The sequence below is a fragment of the Chiloscyllium plagiosum genome, unplaced genomic scaffold (genome assembly GCF_037043375.1).
Source record: "Chiloscyllium plagiosum isolate Xiang-an unplaced genomic scaffold, Cpla_swu_hap1 HiC_scaffold_33, whole genome shotgun sequence".
In the NCBI taxonomy this organism is placed as follows: domain Eukaryota; kingdom Metazoa; phylum Chordata; class Chondrichthyes; order Orectolobiformes; family Hemiscylliidae; genus Chiloscyllium; species Chiloscyllium plagiosum.
In genome coordinates this window covers 18,706,986-18,732,103 of record NW_028270171.1, presented here as the reverse complement: position 1 = coordinate 18,732,103, position 25,118 = coordinate 18,706,986, and the positions used below count along the sequence as shown (strand labels likewise).

Sequence of the window (25,118 nt, the reverse complement as noted above, 5' to 3'; positions counted from 1 at the left end):
CTTTGAGGATAAAGAACGTCTTGATATTTCCCTTGACTGTTTCCCACCAGTCTGCTGGAGACTCAAAGCAAGGCTTCGTGATTCTCTAACCTGTGTGATCCCTTTTGAGCTCATCAATGCTTTCTGGGTTTAACAGTTTCATGTTCAGCTTCCACGTTCCCTTGCCAGCTCGCTGGTCATCCTGTATGTGACAGTCGGCCAGCAGGAGGCAGTGATCAGAGAAAAATACCAGCTTGACATTGGTGGATCTGACTGAGAATGTGTGGGACACAAACAGGAAATCTATCTTTGAGTGGATTGACCCATCTGGCCGCAATGAGATATGTCTACGCGGTGCTCTGTCTGCAGAGGGGCTGAAGACATTGTGCAGTTTGGCAAATTTAACCATTTCCATCATGAATCTGGATGTGGCATCTGGTTCCTGTCAGCCCTTCTTATCATCCATCTGCATCGATGATTCAGTTGGAGTATCTGGCCAGAATGACCAGCCTGGACATCACCAGCAGTAGTGGGAGCTGCTGAAGGATGGCCAGATGCTCACTCTTTACCAACACAGTATACAATTAATCACTCTTAGGGGAATATTTCTATACATAATGTCTGCTACAAGGAGGCATCCCTTTAACCTCAGAGATGGTGAACTTTCCTCCTTGCAGCAGAATACCCAGGTCTGAAGAATAGCAATCATTGCCCCCTCAACCAAACTAAAGGCCCAAGGGCCCATAAGCTCAACCATTTTCTGTAGCTCAGTGCCCCGAGCTGTGTTGCAACAGGTATCCCATGGTTCCTGTTGGCTGGAGGTTGGACTTAATCGGGGTTCTCATGTTTCCAGGTTGGGGGGTGCTCCTCTCCTTCTCTCCCATGGTGCAGTGCCTTTGATTTTGTCGATGGCTATCCTTCTATATGTCTTTACCATCAGAGGAGCTGCTAGTGGGTCCATCGTGCAGCTGCCTCCTTCCATTTTGCTGTAGGGCCATGGGGATCCGATGTGTTTTCCTTTTGCAGTTGTTTCTCATCGGTATCCATTCTCCCATCTTCCTTCATTTTCTCCTCCTCCATTAACTTTGTTCTGGTGGAGGTTGGGTTGCTGTGCCTCCACAGTGGCTACCTTTTCATCCTCTCTATTCTGTTCCTCCTTTTAGATGCCCTTTGTGTCAGTTTTCTTGTTGGAGGATGGCACCTTATTGTCCTTTGAAGGTCCATGGCTTGTGTTACCTCTACCAACGATCTGAGTGTGTGTGGTGTCCGGCCTGACTTGGGCAGGCCTTGTACATGTGGCACACTTCCTCATACAGTTTGCAACTCTTGGACTCCTTAGTCAGGTGGCCTTCCTATTTGCATTTTCTGCAGGGGGTCACTTTGCAGTCTGCTGCCATGTTCCCAGACATCCCGTAGGTTCGGCATATGTCAGACAGCCTCAGCTCCCTCCAAACGCAAAGCTGGAGGGAAGGGGGAGAATGTTCCCAACTAGCATCCACCTTCAAGGTCACCTTGACCTGACACTTGCTGGTCCAAATTCTGAGGGGATCCACTACATCAGTGCTGCCTCCTTCAAGCTGCACGTACCTTCCCAGGAAGGTCAGAACGTATGCTACTGTGATGTGAGAATTGTACATATAAATTGTAACAACCCAGGTAGAATGAACAATGGTGCCACAGACAGGATGGAGAGGGGACCCTCACCTCCATTCTTCTCAAATACCTTCAGGAGACATTCACATTGCTTCGTGCTCTCCTAAAGGTCACGTGGAACTAGCCCAGCTGGGGAAATTCCTGCAGACCGAAAATATCTGCTGCTTGAAACTCACAGCTATCTAGGAGGAGTCTCTTAACAAAGAAGCTCCCGTCAACTGGCGATCCTTCCTCCATCTTGTTCACAATCACCCTGATTGTATTGCAGACCTCTCTGGCCCAGGGCGCAGGCACTAGCAGACGCCATAGCTCTGATTGACTGGTCACTGAATTGTCGTTAAGTCAAAGCCAACATAAAGACTAATCAATTTCAGCTCAGCTCAACCGACATTCCTCCAAACTCTGCTCACAATCACATTCCAGGGATGATCTCAAAATGTTCTGATGGTGAAGATTCTCAGTTCATGTTCATCCTGGGAGAACCACCTTCTGGATCATGGTATCTTCCATGCCACATTGTAGGAACATGTCTTCTTGTTTGCAAAAAACAGGGCCTGTGCATTATTCCATGCAGCTTCCTGTACATACATATGTACTGTGAGCCTGACTGTCAATCCTAAATTAGTTGTCAGCATAATTCTTTGTTTCCTACTGAGAAAAGGTATATCTTATCAAAGTCTTTTGTGTTGCACTCATCAGAACTCCCCTGCTGTTTTTCAAAACAACACCTTGGGATTTCCTAAAAACCCCCAATGGTGCAGATGAGACCACAATTCAACATTTCCTCCTGAAATCAGATCTCAAACTGTGATGCCCTCCCTCAGCACTGCACTGGAATGTAAGCCCTGATTATTTTTTGAAGCCTTGGAATGGAAGTTAAACCTAGAAGTTTGTAATTTAGAGCAGAGTGCTATAATTGTATGCATCATTATTTCAAAAGAACAAACTCAAGAGTCTGAATGATCAAGTCCAGTTATATCTTACTCCATTGCCATGAAGAGATGATGTGCACTGACACTCCAGTGAGAGCTAAATCGTCAGTTGTTGTTCAGTTAGCTGATCTCATCTGTTATTTTGATGTTATTTCAGAGAGTGGGATTGGACATTGTAGATATTTGTTTTCTGTACATTTCCATCAGTTATGATGTAAAACGTTTCTTTATTTAAGCTCTGCCTAACTTGCCTTGTATTTGTACTTACATTAAAATCATAGAATCCCCACAGAGTGGAAACAGGCCATTTGGCCCATGAAGTCCATACCGAAGAGTATCCCACCCAGAACCATTCCCCTACCCTAATATAGAGGAACCTTGATTATCTGAAGGACACAAGCGGGGAGTATTTAATTCGGTTAATCGAATGCTGGATAACACAGTTTAGCCAAGCATCAGGACTTTGCGATCTTGTTCAGATAATCGATGTCAGATAATCAAGGTTCCTCCGTACTCTACATTTCCCCACTTAATGCACCGAACTTACACACCTCTGAGCACTATAGGCAATTTCCCATGGCAATTCACCTAACTTGTACATCTTTGAGCTGTGGGAGGAAACCAGAGCACCCAGAAGAAACGCGCGCAGACAGTCGCCCAAGGCGGGAATCGAACCCGGGTCCATGGCGTCGTGAGGCAGCAGTAGTTACCACTGAGTCACCATGCCACCCCAGTTTATAAAGTTAAAAATCACATTATACTCCAACAAGTTTATTTGGAAGTACAAGCTTTCAGGTAGCTAGAAAGAGCAGCACTCTGAAAGCTTGTACTCCCGAGTAAACCTGTTGGACCATAACCTGGTGTTGTGTGATCCACCCCAGTCCAACACTGGCACCTCCACATCATGGTTAAACTATAATCAATTGTGAAGTGGTTCAGAATCCAGAGTTTGTAGCTGGATGGTACAAAGTTGCACAGAAGATCCTATTACTAGAACAAACTATAACTGTTCGACCAAAAACACTTTAACTCAAACATGATTTGGATATGCCAGTGTTGGACTGAGGTGTACTAAGTTTAAAATCACACAACTTCAGGTTATAGTCCAACAGGTTTAATTGGAAGCACTAGCTTTTGGAGCACTGCTCCTTCAGATGGTTGTCACCTGGTGTTGTGTGATTTTTAACTTAACTCAAACAGTTAGAGGTGTTGAACTTTGTTATGACCATAATCTGGGCAAGTTTTCCTAATTTGTTTGGTTGCAGATGTACTATCCGATCTATTAAACTTTTAGGTGAGGATGGATCAACTATCTCCTCTTCTTTATTCACCAATACTCTCGGCTGGTTGTAACAACATTTGTTTAGAAAGGACCCCTTTCATTGTGAAATCTTTCTCCCAGATCCAAATGAACTTCTACGTTATTAGGAGCCAGCTTAAACAGGTTTTCTTGAATTAACAAACAGTGTGTGTTTATTAATTACTATATAAGAAGAAATACACATGAAACACTCATTGACACGGATTAGAAATAAGAGGTGAGTCCACAAAGATAAAAGTTTTTAAAAAATAAACGAATCTGTCTTTGAATTGTTTGTGAAGGGCAGATAGTTGAACTTTTCAGCCATTGCATCAGAAGTTAGTTGTATTGGTAGAGCGACAGTTCATTTCACAATCCTTTGATTTGCTGATTGGTTGAGATCCTACAGTTCTGATGCCTTTTGAGCATGATTAAATTTCAGTATTCAGGATAAGAGAGTCCTTTGTTGTATTGTTCCCTTTTTAACTGATTTGGCACTTGGAGGTTGAGAGAATTTTGCCTGTAACACAGGGTAACTCAGGAATAATTCTTTGACTGTGATATTCACAGCATACTAACATTCCAATGCAGGTTGGTACATACGAGAACATTCAGTTCTACTAGTCCTCATCAGTGGAGTTGAAATTTTTTTTTAAAAACTCCTGCTGTATTTCTGGAGGGTAAAATAGACTTATCTGCAAGAGGTTTTCTGAATTTGGGGATGGGGGAACAGTCTGCCTGCCTCCGTCATTATCTGTTCTTATTAAGCCTCTCTATTTGATGTTTCCTGTTTGAAGTTTCCTTATATTGTGCATGTGCAACATTCCATTGTGTTAACACAGTACTTTGTCATCGAATTTATATCCATAGTTTTTCTTTAGCAATCTATTTAAAACAACACATTTTGGAATTAAAGTCTAAAATGTTGAAAAATTCTCATAGCAGATTAATGTTTCTATGCTGCATTTTGTTCTATAGTTCTTCTGATAGTTTTCTAAACCATGTTTTGCAGATTTCTCCTATCAATCAACTGTCCCCAGAATATCCTTTTTAAATAATTACCCATGTGCAGATTCAATGACATTTGCAACAACTGTTGCAAAATAGTAATGTATAGTTTCAATCAAAACAGAAAATGCTGAGGTAACATCTCTAGAGAAGGAAATGATGTGGAGGTCATAGAGTCATGGAATCACACAAATGTACAGCACGGAAATAGATCCTTCGGTCCAACCCGTCCATGCCAACCAGATATCCCAACCCAATCTAGTCCCACCTGCCAGCACCCGGCCCATATCCCTCCAAACCCTTCCTATTCATATACCCATCCAAATGCCTCTTAAATGTTGCAATTGCACCAGCCTCCACAACTTCTTCTGGCAGCTCATTCCATACACTTACCACCCTCTATGTGAAAAAACTTGCCCTTAGGTCTCTTTTATATCTTTCCCCTCTCACTCTCTAGTTCTGGACTCTCCGACCCCAGGGAAAAGACTTTGTATATTTATCCTATCCATGCCCCTCAAAATTTTGTAAACCTCTGTAAAGTCACCACACAGCCTCAGATGCTCCAGGGAAAACAGCCCCAGCCTGTTCAGCCTCTCCCTGTAGCTCAAATCCTCCAACCCTGGCAACATCTTTGTAAATCTTTTCTGAACCCTTTCAAGTTTCACAACATCTTTCCGATAGGAAGGAGACCAGGTGCTGGTGTAGTTAATAAATTTGTATTTTAATTCTTGAAATAAAGGTGGATTGGGTTCAGAGGTTAAAATTGAAAACATTTGAAACATGTGAAATGCTTCATATGTGTCCCTTTCCAGTTTGAAAAGAGATGGAACACCAGTCTGTTCATGGAATGCAATTTGGTCATTAAATAAATAAATAAATAAATAAAAATCAATGCATTGAGAGACCAAATATACTTTACCATTAATTTCAATTACTACTCATGTCAAGTTTTACTTGTTAAATTACAGGTTGTACATACAAAAACTATTTGAAAGGATTTGAAACACTAAACATATTATTTCTAAAGGCTTTGGTACTTTAAAAACATTGCAAGTCTGCTTGAACTATGGGGTGCTCCTTGTGCTCCTGACATCAAAGGCAGGATATCTCTCACTACTACACCTTGTGCAGACATCAATGTCCCTCAGGAGAAAGCGAGGACCACAGGTGATGGAGATCAGAGCTGACAGTGTGGTGCTGGAAAAGCACAGCAGGTCAGGCAGTATCCGAGGAGCAGGAAAATCGACATTTTTGGGCAGAAGGCCTTCAACAGGAATCAGGAATCTGTGTCCCTCAGCCAGTACAGCAAATCCTTAAACTTTACTTTTAAAAAAACATAGTTCCAGTTTTAATTACAATCAGCAGCAAGCATGTGCCCTTGCCATTGACCAACATGTCTAGGCCAATTGTTTTTCTGATGAATGCAAGGTATATTGCATGATGTGCAGGGAATCCCCTTTCTTAAGAGAATACTTAAGGAAGGAGGCAATGGGCACCCATCAGATTAATGGCAGGAATAAATACTCATGCTTGTGAAGCTGGGCACTGCAATCATTGGAAGAAAAAAATAAAAGTGAGATCAAGTAGAGACTTCCAACATAAAAGATTCTGGGATGGTAAAAATTGAAAAGATTTTGTCATTGCTCAGCAAGTATTTAACAAATGATTATGGATTATAGATAGAAGAATAGGTGCATCAGGGAGTATGGGTAGAAAGTGGGAATATGGCATTTTTGAATGGTGGAGCAGAATTAAAGGGCCAAATAAGCTACTCCTGCTTCTAATTACAATGTAATACCATGGTATAAATTCTCATCAAATATGTCATGAGAACAATGGCTCAAACACATTTTCTACAAAAATAACTGGACAATGGCCACCCAGATGAATGCCAGATGATATAGTGGATCATTTCTATTTTGGCACACATCTCCATGCTGTCCCCTGCTGAGAGCAGGGTGTGACCACATTGGGACGGGCACAGGCAGTTCAGTTCAGTTTATTTACTAACCCAATGAAATGACCCAATTTATGGTGTTGCCTTAAATGCCAAGGGCTGGGGTAAAGGAGGTGTATAAAAATGCAACCTTCAAGGTCAATGAAGCTGCAGCCAGAAATGTGACCTGGCCAATAACACAAATTTGTGCAGGAGAATCATTGGTAGGTTGATCACCTGGTAACAAAACACTTGTATTTGTGAATCCACTGAGCAAACTGGTTGGGAGAGCTTTTGCTATTGTTAGGTGGGTAAATAAAAGGTACTAAGTGTAAATTGCACTCATAGTTGTGCTTTGTCTCATTGTTACTATAGTATGGGGATAAAGGACCTTAGAAGGTCAGGAGATCCCTCCTGTTTTGATTAATGAATCCAAAATTTCAAGCCTTAGTGGTCTTTAATTATGGAGATGAAATAACACAGTTGTGATCGCAATGTTGCTAGGAAGCCAAAATGTATGGACACTGGGTACATGTTCCTTTCATGACATTCCACAGTTGTTAATGCCTACAAAGGAAGATGATCAGGAATATGTACACTGATCTGCCTCACTCTGTTTTTCTCTCACAAGCATGCGGAGACCAATCATAGCATCACTACTTCCTCCTCAGCTCAACATTAGACACAAGCTGAGGTCAATCTCACACCTAGCAGTGCACAACAACTTTTTTTAAACCTCCATTTATATAGCAGCTTTTGCAAACTTAGGATGTCCCAAACTCTGTTACAGTCAAAGAAGTGTTTTTTTTAAGTGTAGGTAATCCTGTAACATAGGAAACAAAGCAGGAATATGATGATTGGCGAACCTGTTTTAGTTCAATGGTGATCATCGAAAGATAAATTTTCTTAGACATTACTGAGAACTCTTTTTGTTGTAATAACGCCTTGACAGTCTCATCTGAAAGTTAGTATTTTTGACAGTGCAGTAATCCCTCAATACTGCACCCTGAGTATGGACCCTGAATTTTACACGTAAGTCTCTTGAGTGGTTCTTATAACCACAGCCATCTAACTTGGTGAATGCACTACTCACTGAGCCAAGAGTGGTGCCAATGGTTAAGTTGACATTCTCATGTCGTTTATGAATCTTGATACACAAAACAGTATGATTCAATTAACGGTCAAGCAAATATCATGATTTAAAGAATCCTCAGTACGTACTTTCAGAATTCATGATGCCATCTGATACATTCCTGTTAACTTTCTCCCCATTAATAAATGTTCATGATGTTGATAGGCATTTGTCAATACAATTTAATGGTACGAAATGCTGAGACTGAGCTCAGAGCAGCCTAAATATCATTAGTCCAGCGCATTCCCCAATTCAGATGCTGTGACCTTAGGTCAATACTTTCAGTGTCTTGGCCAACAATTAATCCTCAATCAACAACTGTGAAAACAGATTAACAGAATGGCTACATAACTAGAGTGAGCTGAGCTCCTTTTCTCCAGAAGAGAAAAAAGGAATCATGATAGAGGCTTTTAATAGTATGGAAGGGTTTAATTGTCCGTATGTCAAGAGGATGTTTCCACTTCTAGTTGCCAAAGTAAAAGAAAATCACAAATAAATGCAAGATGGGGTTCAGGAGAAGCATGTTCTTCCAGAGAGAAATGTGAATGTGGAATGTGCAACACATTGAATGTTTAAAGTGAAAAACAATGATATAGTACAGGGCAGTTAAATTTGTGAAGGAGAATTGAATTACAGTTATGTTGGTAGAGTTCGAGGAAGCAAGCAGAACATAGACGCCAGCATGAATTAGTTGGGCCGAATGGCCTATTTTAAATGCAACATAATTTTCTTTATCACTTGCCGATCATGAGACTGTGAAAGATTTACTGCTATGTCTGCCAACAAAATAACCACAGCTGGTGCACTTCAAAGAGTGCTCCACTGGCTGCAGAGCACTTTTGAGTCTTCCTGAGCATGTGAAAGGTCAAAATGCAACGTCTTTCTTTGTATCTGTGTTGTTTTTAAACCAAGATTCATGAGTTAAAAAGCTGTTTACACTCAGAGCTAAGAATGGGATCCCTGGTGATCATGATCGAGTTCTAAAACGCCTTATACTATGAGTGTGAAACTTATAGCACTTGGGGAAAAAACTACTGTAATGCATAGCGCATGTCAGGTCCCTGTTTTCACATCACAGAGACTGTTCAATCAGTATGACAAATTTAGAGTTTCTTTTCACGGTGGAGATTAAATTAACCAGCAGGAATCAACTGGCTTTACCCACTTAGGTTGCAAAATACAGCTGGTGAGCTCTCCACCAATAGCAAGACTACTGGTGAATTGGCCAATCTCGGCAGACATTACATCAGCGCCTATCTATGTAGACTATTCTCTATCAGAGACCCTGATCCTACCTCGCAGCACTCAGGGAAGATTTCAGAAGCCTCTCAAGACCTAAGTTAATAAAAACACCAAATATACTCCACCGACACCAGTTGATTTTATTTGAGACAATTAAGCCCCTTATTCATCTTTCCCTATTTAGTCCAGTAATGTGTTACCAGCTATGCTCTGTAGGAGTGAAAAAACAAGAACAAAAATTGCAAATTTTAAAATAAAAACAAAGAATTCTCAGCTTTTTCACAGACCTAGAACAAGACATGACAGGCTGAAAAGTCTCCTCTCTGCTGTCATTTTGCAAAATGGCTGCCAGTATCTGTAGAGACAAAAGACAAAGGCAACTTTAACCCACTTGAAACATCACCAGATACTATATATCATGCATTTTATCTTTCTTTATTTTAAATTCACATTAACTTTGAACAAGGAATTTTTCTCAAATGACTGCAAAAGCGTAAATCATTCTAAGCTTCTAGAACACAGAAATAACAGATCCCTTGCCAATTTCCCTGCTGAGTACCTGTATTTTGTTGCCATTAACTGCCACAGGACATTTAAGTATATTTTTGATCCTCAAAATGCAGACCATAGGCTGGTGCTTATTTCAATGGAGGCTTTGGCCCCCACCATTACTCCACCCACCCCTAGCAAAAATAAAACACTTCCAGAATTATATGAAGGAATGTGACTGATGGACAATAATGAAAGGGAGAAATGCCTCAACCAGGACCACAGTTTTTCAACAGATTCTGTGAAATGAACAAATTTTGTATGAATGCAGGGAACATTGTTCTTTTTGAATGACGGCAGTTCCTGCCTTATCAACTGAGGCAATCATTCAATGCAGGACAACTGTCCATTGATCACAATTGTCAAGTGTTCTACGAGTGTCCTACCCTCTTGTCAAGCTTACAGGCACTTCCTAAGCCACACAACGGGAAGCTCTCCCAACCGCTGTTCAGGCTATACAGCAAGTTTGACCCAAGGTTAAATTACTGGGTTAGAAGTTTCTAAATCTAAATCTAAAAGTTGGGTCACTGCTTAGATCTTCTAGCTGGGCTGGAGGAAGAGATCTAATTTAGGGGGAAGAGGAATAAAATGTACCAATTTCTTTAAAAGAAAGGAACTCTCTGTAAAGAGTACATGAAAGAGGACATGGGTGATTGTAGATTGGAATACATCATGACATTTTCTAGTTCTGAGGAAGGGTCACTCAACCTGAAATATTAACTCTGATTTTTTTCCATGGATGCTGGCAGACTTGCTGAGCTTTCAAGTAATTTCTGTTCTATTTATGACAGTTTCTAACCTCCACCATCAAATGGGGGCACTCATTGGGCACTAACAATAGTTGTCAGGTTCTAGAACTGGCATTTTGTTTAGAACAAGCAGGGTGAAACTGTTTAAAAGACATACTGGGACAAAGAGATAGTGTGAGGAAGAAATGTAAAATATGTTGCTTAACATTTAGAACGCTTTCCATTGCCCTTGCTTATCAGTGGCACAACAATTCACTAGGGGTATATCCCACAAGCATCCTACGAAAACAAATGTAAAATGCAATGCTACAAGTGTCAATTAAAAGACAGACAAAAATGTCTGCAGAGTGAGTTGTATAATAAATGTGTGGTGCCATTTAGGCGCCGCCTTCTCACATGATTTCAATCTGGATTTGATTAAAGAATATTGCTTGCATTCACTCAGCCAGTATGCAGTTTTTAATTTAATAAATAAAGGGAAAATAAGCAACATGGTCGATATTCATAAGTGGATGGGAGGGGGCTTGAATCTGCCAGTTTTAAGTAATATTGCTCCTATCACATGGCATATTCTTCAATTTTTTTCTCTCTAAAATGGAATCTAGATACTATTTATACCATGTGGCAAAAACAAGGGGGCCGAGATATTTGCTGAAGGGTTTTTTTCCATTCGTGAATTAATTCTCCCTGGGGGATTACTTAGTGAACAAGCAGCCCGGTCCTTGGCGGTTGAAACCGGATTGATCTGGTCTCAGCCAGTCGGCTTTACATAAATTCCACACAGGTTACATCCAAAATCTGGACTGGAGTATTTCAGCCTGTCTCACTGCATCACAAATACGCATCTGTCTGGTGATAGAGAAAAAAATCTCAACTACCATCCCCCACGCCCTAGAATGTTCCCCTTCCCCCACTCCCTGCAGTAAATCCCCGATTGTTTTTTTTGCATAAACAACAAGCGGTTCTTGTGCAAATCGTTGTGTGTATCTCACCTTTTTTTAAACAAAGAACAGCACAACGCATTTTAACTGAATTGCAATTTTTGTCGTTTTTTTTTAGAAAAGTCGTTCTACAAAGAATTGGATAACCAGATATTAATGTGCTTTTCTGAGCATGCACGCACGCAAGGAGCAATAACAACTATTGTCTCATCATGACTGTGTTTTTATTTTGCGTGTTGTTTCTTGTGTTGGCATCGTTACAGTTTTATACGCAGAGCCGAATTTTGACAACGGGGCTTAACGCTTACAGTCAGTTCAAGATCCCTGACAAATCACAAACAACTTCTCTCACCTCCACCCCCAGTGTTATTGCAAAATGCAAACATATACGGTTAATGATTACAGACACGTATAGCATACAGAGTACACAGGGATTCAGTGGCCTGAGGTAGGAGTTACTCTCTACCACCAGAGACTTCTGCTCTAAATTCTCGGTGAACAAGAAGCACGTTTGTACAGCAACAAAGAACATTTTTGTTCAAGTGGCTTGACAAGCCAGGGTTTTAGGCATACAGGTCTTCCTTGATTTCTCAGCACTAGAGCTTCCACTAAGTCCTCAAACTGTTCTGAGAACAAATGAGCTGCTATCAAGCTATTGCCTCGTCTCCGCTTCACTCTTAATCATTCCCAAGCCACAGTAACTCACACATGCATAAATTCTGCCAGAGATTTCAGCCACCATCTTAGTCTGCGGCAAAAAAATTATTGAACACCGCTGATTTTGAGAGGAGTCTGCTTTTTTTTTTCGGGAAAGGTCAAATGATCTTGTTTTTAAATACACAAATTCAACGGCAGAATATTCTGGTTCTTCCATATCTGTCACAATAGACTGTGTGCAGCTGTCACGCTTACCAGAGCGACACTCCTGCATTTAACAAACAATAGCTTGGGCAAACTGAAAACACTTCCAGCTTTAATTGCTGATTATCATACAGGGTTGCAGCTATATTAATTACTGAATAATGCACGAACATGTTTTCAATGCATATGCACTGGAGTATTACATCGAATGTATGGCAATAGAAACAGGCCATTTGACCCACTGGGTTCTCAACTGTATTTATGCTCTAAATAAAACTCCTCCATACCTCATTTCCCAACTCCATATCAGCCAAATCTTTTATCTCACTCTTGTTTATGTCTTTATCTAGCAGCCCTTTAAATACTTGAATGCTATGCACCCCAACTATATGAAAGATATTCTATATAGCTTGACATTCTCCCTAAACTTTGAGTGAATCAGCTTCTCCTAAATTTCCTTTTGGATTTATTATTATTAATCTTATATTTATGACCAATTTTATAGAGCTCGACCTGATTTCAGACACTCAATGATTTGTAGCTCATTTGACATTGTTCTATCCATTAAAGCCCAAGGTCCATTAATTTTAACCATAGGAAGATCATAAGGAATAGCAACAGGACCAGGCCACTCATCCCCTCAAGCCTGCTCCCACATTCAATAAGGTCAACGCTGACTGGACGGTGCTCACATTTACTTTCTTGCTCTTTCCCCATCACCCTTGATTCCCCTACTGAATAAGAATCTATCTCAGCCTAATTATATACAAGGACTCTGTGGCCTGGAGTTCCAAAGACTCATAGTGCTCTGAAGGAAGAAAATCCTCCTCAGTCTTTATTGGTGCCCCTTAAATATGAGAGAATGTCCTTTGATTCTAAACACCCCCTTGAGGGAAAATATCCTCTCAACATTTACCCTGTCAAGCCTTTGAAGAATCCTACATGTTTACCTCTCATTCTTCAAAACGTTGCTGCAGTGTAACTTTTACATGGTACACATTAATGTGCATTGATGGTGGGGAGAGTGAATGTCAAAAATGATGGAGTGGCAGTGCCAGTCAAGTGGGCTGCTTTGTTTTGGATGGTGTTGGGCTTCTTGAGCTGCACTTGTCCAGACGGTTGGTGAATATTCCATCAGACCCTGACTTGTATCATTTAATGGACAGATGTTGGACAGCCAAAGAACGCCTTGCTTTTCGCCTGATCTGATCATTGTCTTATTGTTGCCTTTGGGACAATGCTGATACTGTTCATATTTCCAACATACCCAGCCACAATGAGGTGGCAAGATGTAATTGCTTCTTCACCCCTGGATAGTTTTCCTCCCCATCCTATCCTATCTTTCTTGTTAATTGTTTTCTTCAAAATATCTTAGGTTCCTTTTGAACATAATTTTTTAAAAAATCAAATTAATTCTCTTAAAACAATTCTCTTTCATTGTCTGTTTTCTCTGTCTCATGGATAATAGTTATTAAAATTTCTGTCACAGGTAAACGGAATTAGTAATTACTATTCCTATATTTTGATGAAAAAAGTGACTTTGTTTGAAATATGTACTCCACAGAATGACACTTAATCAATGTTCTCTTTTCCCCTTTCCCTCTCTGATAACAATCTTGTCAGCTTTCTGAAATTTATAAACACAAGGCAAAAGTCAGTAATAATTTCTGCAAAGTGTGCTGTTTAACAGTTTATGCTCTTATACACAGATTCACTATAAGCATTTATAGTTTGATTTTTAACAATGTTTATGAAGGCAGTTTTTATTGTTGCACTGACATATGGGATTCCTTTTATAGAAGTTGTATCACAGGATAGTGAAGTCCATGCCATACCAAGGGTTTTAATATTAGAAAGAAATTCATCAATATCCTGTGGTGAACTAATAACAAATATAGTTTTAAAGTCACGCAAGTTTAGAAACTAGGAGAGAATTGGACTTTGGCCAGACAGACATAATTCAGTTGTTACATAAAGTCTATAGGTTCTATATTTTAAGTTTAATACAATTTACAGCTAAGTTGCAAACTGTACAGAGTTTGGAAAGCAGGGATGGTTGGAGCATAGGAGTTTCACTGCAATACAGGCTGAAAAGTTGGGTGTCACAAATACTGAAGAGCTTTATGATCTGGAGGAGTGTCAATTACAAAGTTATATGTTTAAGTGGGGACTTACCTTTATAAATGTACATAAGGAATATTTAATTGGAAAAGTTAACACAAAAGATTGAAGATACAATTAAGATTAAGTGTCAGTTGTGACTCAGTTGGTAATACACCTAAATTTTGAGTCAAAGGTTGTGGGGTCAAGTTCCACCCCAGAAATTGAGCACAAAAATCAAGAACTATAGAACAGATCTAAGGGAACGCTGCTAATGTAGTGTACAAAATCTCATGCAAGGACTGCACAAAACACTATATAGGACAAACAGGAAGACAGCTAACGATCCGCATCCATGAACATCAACTAGCCACGAAACGCCACGACCAGCTATCCTTAGTAGCCACACACGCAGACGACAAGCAACATGAATTCGACTGGGACAACACTACCATTATAGGGCAAGCCAAACAAAGAACAGCCAGGGAATTCCTAGAAGCATGGCACTCATCCACAAACTCCATCAACAAACACATCGACCTGGACCCAATATACCGGCCACTACAGCGGACAGCTGAAACTGACAACCGGAAGCGGCAGGGACAGGCCACTATAAATGCCAGAGGAAACACCACAGAAGCGCTTCACAGGAGGCTCCCAAGCACTGAGGATGTCACCTAGACAGGGGACGAAACGTTTGCAACAAAAATTTCCAACTTGGCGAACAGAACCACAACAACGAGCACCTGAGCTACAAATCTTCACCCAAACTTTGAATGCTGCTCTGTTATCGTAATTTGGATGAGATGTTAAACCAAGGACCCATCTGCCTTCTTAGGTGGACATAAAAAATCCCATGGGTTCTATTTCAAAGAAGAATAGGGGTTCTCCCCTTGTGTTCTGGATATTACTCCTCCTTCAACATATATCATAAACCAGATTATCTCATCATTCTCATGCTGCTGTGTGCAATTTAGTTGCAATGTTCCCTACATCACTAAAGCAATTACAATTCATAAGTACTTCATTGATTATGAAGTGCTTTGATGCATTCTGTAGTTGTTTCATACAAATTGACAATAGCATGTGGGGTACACAGTCCATTGGATACCCTGCTGTAAATTAGTTTTAAAAGAATTTTTTAAAACATCTAGCAATTGTCCATGCCCATCGGCAATGCTAAAAAATTACTTTCAATATTAAAGATAGCCCACCATTCTGCCATAGAATACTGACTGTCTCATGCAAACCCTTTGTTTAGGAAGTGTCCTATCCCCTTCCCAATATATGTGTTGAAATGTTTTCTGTAGAAGTTTTCACTGACTTTGCTCCACCAGTAGCTGAAATTTGATAGAAACTGTAGAGTCAGCAAGAAACAAAGACTTTGCTTATCATGACTACTGCATGTCTGTAATGTGATGCTCCATTGCTCAGTGTGCCATACTTAGATAAATTCTTCAAATAAATGATTCAGATATTAATTTTTGGTTGTTCTGATGACTTAAGCATACACTGAGAGTACCTGTCAGAATTCAGTGCAGATTTGAAGGTTATGTTCTCACCAGCATTTATCCCATGACCAGCATTAGTTACGAAAAGCATTATTGAAAGTAGATGTGTTCAAGCAGTTAAGCAATCATGTCCATAAAAGCATTAAGCAAGTTTCACAAAAATCTCTGGAAGGGGTAACACTAATGGAATCTGGTCTGGGAACACTGTGTACATCAATCATTTGGATCTTAGGGCTGGAGGCAGTGGTGAGTAAACCTGTAGGTGCTGATAAGGACTAAACAAAGTTCCAAGAAGGTATTGAAAAGATGTTGGAAAAGGCAAAAGAAGTAGCAGATAGAATTCAACATCAGAATATATAAAATGACAACTTGCTATAAAGAAGACCTTTTTTCCCCTGGAGAATCAGAGCCATACAGCGTGGAAACAGATCATGACCTTACAGAGGTTTATAAAATCATAAGGGACATGGATAAGATGAACAGCCAAGATTTTTTTCCAAAGGTCGGAGGGTCCAAGCCTACAGGGCATAGGTTTAAGTTGAGATGGGAAAGATTTAAAAGGACAATCTTTTCATGCAGAGGGTGGTGCGTGTACGGAATGAGCTGCCAGAGGATGTGACACAGGCTGGTACAATTATAACATTTAAAAGGCATCTGTAAGGATACATGAATAGGGATGGTTTAGAGGGATATGGGGCAAACACAGGCAAATGAGACTAGTTTAATTTAGAAAATTTGGTCAGCGAAACAAGTTGGAATGAAGAGTCTATTTCCATGCGGGATGGCTTGACAAAAACCATGATTTGTATTTTGAAATGGTTAGATGTTGGGTACTGTGAAACATAGGAATTTAAGAAGGGTTCAGAAGAAGAAAAAAAAGAAAAAAAAAAGAAAAAAAGGAAAAAAAATTCAAAACAACAGCAGTTTAAAAGGGAGAAGAGCAGACAAAGGAAACACATGGTGAGGACAGTGCAGGAGAGAGAGAGAGAAAAAACCTGCACAGTTACTGCCTTTGCTGTTTGAATTCATGTATCGCTGGACATCGGAGTGCATCTGGGAAAATTAACAAACAGTAAAATTCACAACTAATCTTGAAGGAACTGTTGGGCGAAGTTCACAGCACAGAATCGGATAAGTTAATTGTTGTTTTAAGTCTGTCCAAGAGAAAGGCTGCACTAGTGGGTACAGTGGATTCTTTCTTGACTATATGTTTTTGGAGATAAGTCTCTTGATTAAACTTAAAATATAAGCCATAGCAATTAATTTAACCTGGGGTAGTGTTTGTAGAGGAATAAGACGGTGTTATTTTCCGGGTCTGTAGATTGTGAAGGAGCAAAAATGGCCTTTGCAGTGATATGTACTTCTTGTCAGATGTGGGAGTTTAAAGAGAGTTTAAGGGTTACTGCAGATTATATCTGCCACAAATGCTGTTGGATGCGAACCTTATCAGATCGAATGGATTGGTTGGAGAGACAGATAGAAGCGATGAGGAATTTGCAACAGCAACACTATGTGATGGATGGCAGTTATAGAAAGGGGGGAAAGTCTCAGATACAGTCACATAGATGGGTTAATTCCAGGAAGGGTAAGGGAGGTAGGCAGCTAGAGCAGGAGTCTTTTGTGGATATACCCATTTCAAACAGGTATGCTGTTTTGGAAAATGTAGGGGGTTATGGATTCTCAGGGGAACGTAACACAAACAGCCAAGTTTCTGGTATTGAGACTGGCTCTAATGCAACGAGGGGTACGTCGGCTTCCAAGAGATCAATTGTGTTAGGGGATTCTGTAGTCAGAGGTACAGACAGACGTTTCTGTGGCCAGCAGAGAAAAGGCAGAATGGTGTGTTGTTTCTCTGGTGCCAGGATCAAGGGTGTCTCAGAGAGGGTGCAGAATGTTCTCACGGGGTAGAAGGGCCAGCAGGAGGTCATTGTCCACATTGGAACCAATGCCATTGGAAGGGAAAAGGCTGAGACTCTGAAGGGAGATTACAGAGAGTTAGGTAGAAATTTAAAAAGGATGTCCTCAAGGGTAGTAATATCTGGATTATTCCCAGTGCTACGAGCTAGTAAGGGCAGGAATAGGAGGATAGAGCAGATGAATGCATGGCTCAGGAGCTGGTGTGTGGGAGAAGGATTCACATTTTTGGATCATTGGAATCTCTTTTAGGGTAGAAGTGACTTGTACAAGAAGGATGGATTGCACCTAAATTGGAAGGGGACTAATATACTGGCAGGGAAATTTGCTAGAACTGCTTGGGAGGATTTAAACTAGTAAGGTGGGGGGGTGGGACCCAGGGAGATAGTGAGGAAAGAGATCGATCTGAGATGGGTACAGCTGAGAACAGAAGTGAGTCAAACAGTCAGGGCAGGCAGGGACAAGGTAGGACTAATAAATTAAACTGCATTTATTTCAATGTAAGGGGCCTAACAGGGAAGGCAGATGAACTCAGGGCATGGTTAGGAACATGGGACTGGGATATCATAGCAATGACGGAAACATGGCTCAGGGATGAGCAGGATTGGCAGCTGAATGTTCCAGCATACAAATGCTACAGGAAGGATAGAAAGGGAGGCAAAAGAGGGGGAGCAGCATTTTTGATAAGGGATAGCATTACAACTATGCTGAGGGAGGATATTCCCGGAAATACATCCAGGGACATTATTTGGGTGGAACTGAGAAATAAGAAAGGGATGATCACCTTATTAGGATTGTATTATAGACCCCCCAATAGTCAGAGGGAAATTGAGAAACAAACTTGTAAGGAGATCTCAGCTATCTGTAAGAATAATAGGGTAGTTATAGTAGGGGATTTTAACTTTCCAAACATCGACTGGGACTGCCATAGTGTTAAAGATTTAGATGGAGAGGAATTTCTTAAGTGTGTACAAGACAATTTTCTGATTCAGTATGTGGATGTACCTACTAGAGAAGGTGCAAAACTTGACCTACTCTTGGGAAATAAGACAGGGCAGGTGACTGAGGTGTCAGTGGGGGAGCACTTCGGGGCCAGCGACCATAATTCTATTCGTTTTAAAATAGTGATGGAAAAGGATAGACCAGATCTAAAAGTTGAAGTTCTAAATTGGAGAAAGGCCAATCTTGACGGTATTAGGCAAGAACTTTCAAAAGCTGATTGGAGGCAGATGTTCACAGGTAAAGGGACGGCTAGAAAATGGGAAACCTTCAGAAATGATATAACAAGAATCCAGAGAAAGTATATTCCTGTCAGGGTGAAAGGGAAGGCTGGTAGGTATGGGGAATGCTGGATGACTAAAGAAATTGAGGGTTTGGTTAAGAAAAAGAAGGAAGCATATGTTAGGTACAGACAGGATAGATCGAGTGAATCCTTAGAAGAGTATAAAGAAATTAGGAGTATACTTAAGAGGGAAATCAGGAGGGTAAAACGGGGACATGAGATAGCTTTAGAATTAAGGCAAATAGAATTAAGGAGAATCCAAAGGGGTTTTACAAATATATTAAGGACAAAAGGGTAACTAGGGAGAGAATAGGGCCCCTCAAAGATCAGCAAGGCAGCCTTTATGTGGAGCCACAGAAAATGGGGGAGATACTAAATGAATATTTTGCATCAATATTTACTGTGGAAAAGGATATGGAAGATATAGACTGTAGGGAAATAGATGGTGGCATCTTGCAAAATGTCCAGATTACAGAAGAGGAAGTGCTGGATATCTTGAAACGGGTAAAGGTGGAAAAACCCTCAGGAGCTGATCAGGTGTGCCCAAGAACTCTGTGGCTTGCTAGAGAAGTGATTGCTGGGCCTCTTGCTGAGATATTTGTATCATCGATAGTCACAGGTGAGGTGCCGGAAGACTGGAGGTTGGCAAACGTGGTGCCACTGTTTAAGAAGGGAGGAAAAGACAAGCCAGGGAACTATAGACCGGTGAGCCTGACCTCAGTAGTGGGCAAGTTGTTGGAGGGAATCCTGAGGGACAGGATGTACATGTATTTGGAAAGGCAAGGACTGATTTGGGATAGTCAACATGGCTTTGTCCATGGGAAATCATGTCTCACAAACTTGATTGAGTTTTTTGAAGAAGTAACAAAGAAGATTGATGAGGCCAGAGCAGTAGATGTGATTTATGTGGACTTCAGTAAGGCGTTCGACAAAGTTCCCCATGGGAGACTGATTAGCAAGGTTAGATCTCACGGAATACAGGGAGAACTAGCCATTTGGATACAGAACTGGCTCAAAGGTAGAAGATAGAGGGTGGTGGTGGAGGGTTGTTTTTCAGACTGGAGGCCTGTGACCAGTGGAGTGCCACAAGGATCGTGCTGGGCCCTCTACGTTTTGTCATTTACATAAATGATTTGGATGCGAGCATAAGAAGTACAGTTAGTAAGTTTGCAGATGACACAAAAATTGGAGGCATAGTGGACTGTGAAGAGGGTTACCTCAGATTACAACAGGATCTGGAGAGATGGGCCAATGGACTGGGAAGTGGCAGATCGATTTTAATTCAGATAAATGCGAGGTGCTGCATTTTGGGAAAACAAATCTTAGCAGGATTTATACACTTAATGGTAAGGTCCTATGGAGTGTTGCTGAACAAAGAGACCTTGGAGTGCAGGTTCATAGCTCCTTGAAAGTGGAGTGGCAGGTAAATAGGATAGTGAAGAAGGCGTTTGGTATACTTTCCTTTATTGGTCAGGGTATTGAGTACAGGGGTTGGGAGGTCATGTTGCGGCTGTACAGGACATTGGTTAGGCCACTGTTGGAATATTGCGTGCAATTGTGGTCTCCTTCCTATCAGAAAGATGTTGTGAAACTTGAAAGGGTTCAGAAAAGATTTACAAGGATGTTGCCAGGGTTGGAGGATCTGAGCTACAGAGAGAGGCTGAACAGGCTAGGGCTGTTTTCCCTGGAGTGTCGGAGGCTGAGAGGTGACCTTATAGAAGTTTACAAAATTATGAGGGGCATGGATAGGATAAATAGACGAAGTCTTTTCCCTGGGGTCGGGGAGTCCAGAACTAGAGGGCATAGGTTTAGGATGAGAGGGGAAAGATATAAAAGAGACCTAAGGGGCAACTTTTTCACGCAGAAGGTGGTACGCGTATGGAATGAGCTGCCAGAGGATGTGGTGGAGGCTGGTACAATTGCAACATTTAAGAGGCATCACGATGTGTATATGAATAGGAAGGGTTTTGAGGGATATGGGCCGGGCGCTGGCAGGTGGGACTAGATTGGGTTGGGATATCTGGTCGGCATGGATGGGTTGGACCGAAGGGTCTGTTTCCATGCTGTACATCTCTATGACTCTATGATTCATTTGAAATAGCACTGTAGGAAGATAAACAAATGAAAATCTGGGACATATGACAAGAGGTACAGAATAGATAAGTAGAATAGAATGGCAAATCTATGTAAGACCCCAGTAAGGCCAGAATTAGAAGAATGATAATGGAAAGGATGTTGAGGCACTGGAAAAAGTGCAGTGCTATTTCATAAGGATGTTACGCAGTTTGAATGCTTATAGGTATGAAGAAATCCTTGAAAAAAACTGTGGCTATTTTTATTGAACCAGAGGGAATGATGGGGCAAATTCATACCAGCATATGAATTACAATCAGAAGTATGCCCTTGACCCTGCTCTGCCATTCAATAAGATCGTAGCTGTTCTGTCTGCTCTTTGAATTCCATTTCCTCTAAAGCCTGTCCTATGATTCAATGAGATTGTAGTTGATGTGTACAGTAGCTCTATCCACCCGTTTTGGCTTCATATGCCTCATTGCTTTGTTTAGCAAAAATCTCGCCATCTCGGATTTCAAATTAATGAATGATCTGGCATCAACCATTATTTGCAGAGGAAAGTTCCAAACATATATCGCCTTTTCATGCAAATGTTTCCTAACTTCTGAAGTTACTCTCGTGAAGTTACTCACCTACTCTAATTTTTAGGATATGTTGCCTAAGGTTCGCCAAACAATTTCTCTCTCTCTCTGCCATATATATTCCCTTAATATATTGAAAACCTCAACAAATTATCCCATTTCTTGTAAATTTCATGGAATACTAAGTTGCATTATTCACCAAGCTAAGTTGTATACTCTGTTTTTGTAATTTAACACTTGGAGTCCAAGAACCATTCTGGAAAATCCATATTGCACTCCTTAGTAAGGCTACAATTGAAATACTGTATGCTCCACATTGTCAGAGAGATGTTAAGGCAAAAGAGAGAATGTAACACAGTGTGACTGAAGGAGAAATCACGTCAACTTTTAAGAACAGGTTAAACTGATGTTTGAAAGTATAACAGGCAATACCTTGTATTACAACTGCCACTGTTTGTAGGACAAACATCAATATAGAATATTTCAACTGTATGTCTTGTTCCTGTATTGCAATTTCTATGTCACGTTGGGAACTAGTCATTCACCTCATTGCTGTTTAGCTGATGCAAAATGGCTACCCTGACGGCCTAGAAAATCACTTCTGTTTCCATGCTGTACATCTCTATGTCTCTAAGTGTTTTGAGGTATTTCTGACAGACATCAACAGATGTTATATAAATATGAAGAAGCAAATTACTGCAGATGCTGGAATCTGTACTGAAAGCAACAAATACTGGAGATCAAGTGGGTCAGACAGCCTTCATGGAGAGAGAATAGGCTAATGTTTTGAATCTAGATAACTCTCCCTTCATATATAAATATGATCTGTTCAGACTTTGAGCAAGGACAGAATCAATTGCCACCAAAATGCCTTTCATTATTGAAAAGACCCCAGGCACATACAGAACTTATCATTCTGCCAGCTACGAGGAAACCTTGCTCAACATGGGTTGCATGTCGGGGCTAAAAAACTGAAAGAGACAGAGATAGAAATTTTGTGAAAAATTGTCCTATATATGGGGAAAGATAAAATGTAATCCTTTTAACTGGTGACTGATTGTAACTAAAGCTGTTCTTGGTATTTGATTTCATTTTTTCCTCCAGTGATTCTCTGTCATAAGTGTAAATATTTTCACTTTTTAAGCAGATGTCAAGGGAAGACTTAAATTTAAATAGAACCTTTCACATTCTCCGAAACACCTAAAGCACCTGTTCTCAAACTGTGGACTGCAACCTCAAATGGGCTCACAATGATAGAGTTACGAGTTGTGAGTTCCCCCTCTTCTGAGCCAGTAATAGCCCTGTGGAGATAAGACTGTCCAATCTAAAGGCTTTGGCAGGACAGCTCTGGGTATACTGGATTGAAACTGCCAAACAGCAAGAATCAAACAGTGAGTCCGAATCACTATTTTTTTCGAAGCACTCCAAACTCAGAGAACACAGTTGGTAAAAGAGCTGAATGGCCCCAGCTGTTTGTGCGCTGAGTTGGCATAGGTAGATGTCAGTAAGTGATCGAACAATTGGATGAGGTGTTTAGACTGCAAAAGAAGTCTGGGAGGTCATGCAGATGAGTTGGGAAACTAAGTTGTTCTTTAGCTGAAAATGTGTTGCTGGAAAAGCGCAGCAGGCCAATACAGTCAAGTTGTTCTTTACCCTGACTGTGCTTCTCAGGTACCAGCATCTTGTTCAAAATAGGGGAAGAGGGGCTGATTACAGTGTGTGTGTTGTGGACAGGAGTGGGTTTGGGTTGGAGGGACTTGGACAGTAACTGATTAAGTGTGTGGGGGTTGGAAAAAGGTGAATGAAGAGATATGATCCAAATATTAATCTTTTAACAGGGTTCATGTAAGTATATCTTAGCCTTTTCAATAAATGTCATTTTGCTAAAGAAAGGAAATGAGGACAGTAGCAACAGTGTTGCACCTGCAAAGAGCAGAGAACTCACATAGAGTTTCACAGTCTGTAATACTTTCAGAAAGAGATCTCATAGCCCAGTTTGTGGGTGGGATAAGACAATTGCATGCCTGAAACTCAGTCAGAAAGAGAATTTGAGACCTATCTGAAGAACAACAGAACGACATTACCCTCTCTCTTTCTTTGCAATTTCTTTCACTAAGTGTGTGATCTGAAACCTCATTGCAAGTCATCATTTATCACTCAGGGACGGTTCCTGAAGGCAATTTTAGACTTTTGATTCAAGATGGTGGCAGAGTAGCAGGGCTGCATGCAGGCTCTTGTCCAGGGCCCATCTGCTCCTGCATGGCTTTCTTTTCTTTAATTTAACTTCTGCTCTTGTTCTTTTCTATTTCATTTTGTTTTTTTTCTTTTCTTTGCAGCAGGTTAATTGGCAAAATTGGCATGGCGGCTAGAGCGAGCCATGTATAAAATGGTGGCTCCTCCTGATGGTCAGAGACAGACGTGGCTCCTCATGGTAGCAGGTGGCAGCGGCAACAAGGGCATCCTCCTGGTGGTGGGGGCTGGCAGTGGCTATGGTGGCAAAGCTCCTCCAGCGATTAGAGGCAGCTGTGGCACTGGATTGTTCAAGTTGGCAGCATTGGCAAGGTGACATTTTCGAGCTGGGCAGCCTCAGCGGGACTCTTGGCAAGACAGCAATGGCAAACTGGTCTAGCAGCAGATCCTAGGACTCCTGGTTGCAGTAGTGCCAGAATGGGAATTACTGGTTTTGGTGAGGCAGCGGCTGCAGCATGGTATGCCTGGTTCCAGGATTCCTACATTATTGAAGTGGCAGCTGAATTGTGGACTCCTGGTTGCAATGTGAGTGTGGGTTCAACACGGAACCTGGCATCATTGGCAGCATCAGTGAGGTAGACCAAGTGGTGAAGAGATGGTGCCTCAAGAGTGCTGATTCCCATATTGGTGTGTCCAGTGCAGGTGGAGGCGAGGTAATGCAGAAGGGGATGCGGCACAGGTGTCATTGGAGAGCTGGCTCAGGATGCTTTTTCAGTTATATCTTTTATCATTTTTATTCTTATTAAAAATGATGCCCAATTGTGGCAACTGTTGAAGGTTTCTTCACTGTATTTTACTGTATTATTCACTGTAAAATGCAATTGACAATGAATAATTCATTCATTATTCTTGGAATCTTCTAAACCCTCTGAAACAAAGGGAATTCCACTACAACTGTTTCTAAGAGAGAACACAGCACCAGCAATATATATGCAAAATAACTTTGGAATCAAAATATTATTTGGGACAAGTTAGGACTTATCCTATTTCATATGTTTAATTATAACTTGGACAAAGTGCTTTGAACTTAACACTGCAGAGTTTTCAGTTTTTGTTTCTCAGACTTGTGAATGTGTGTGACTTACCTTCTTTAGAGAGTTGATATGTACATATGTTTGCATAATA

At 40.9% G+C, this 25,118-nt stretch overlaps 2 long non-coding RNA genes across 2 annotated transcripts in view; one reads left to right on the top strand and one right to left on the bottom strand.

Moving 5' to 3' along the window:
* LOC148141235 (uncharacterized) overlaps window positions 1-25,118 on the top strand; it is a 41,043-nt gene extending 15,925 nt beyond the window's left edge. Inside the window, exon 3 of the long non-coding RNA XR_015752533.1 lies at window positions 24,080-25,118. This is a non-coding gene — a long non-coding RNA (uncharacterized LOC148141235). The remainder of the gene's footprint in view (window positions 1-24,079) is intronic.
* Window positions 9,300-12,246, bottom strand: LOC148141236 (uncharacterized). Its single transcript, XR_015752532.1, has 2 exons — window positions 12,128-12,246; window positions 9,300-9,537 (listed from the first exon to the last, which is right to left on the bottom strand). It is a non-coding gene; the product is annotated as an uncharacterized LOC148141236 (long non-coding RNA).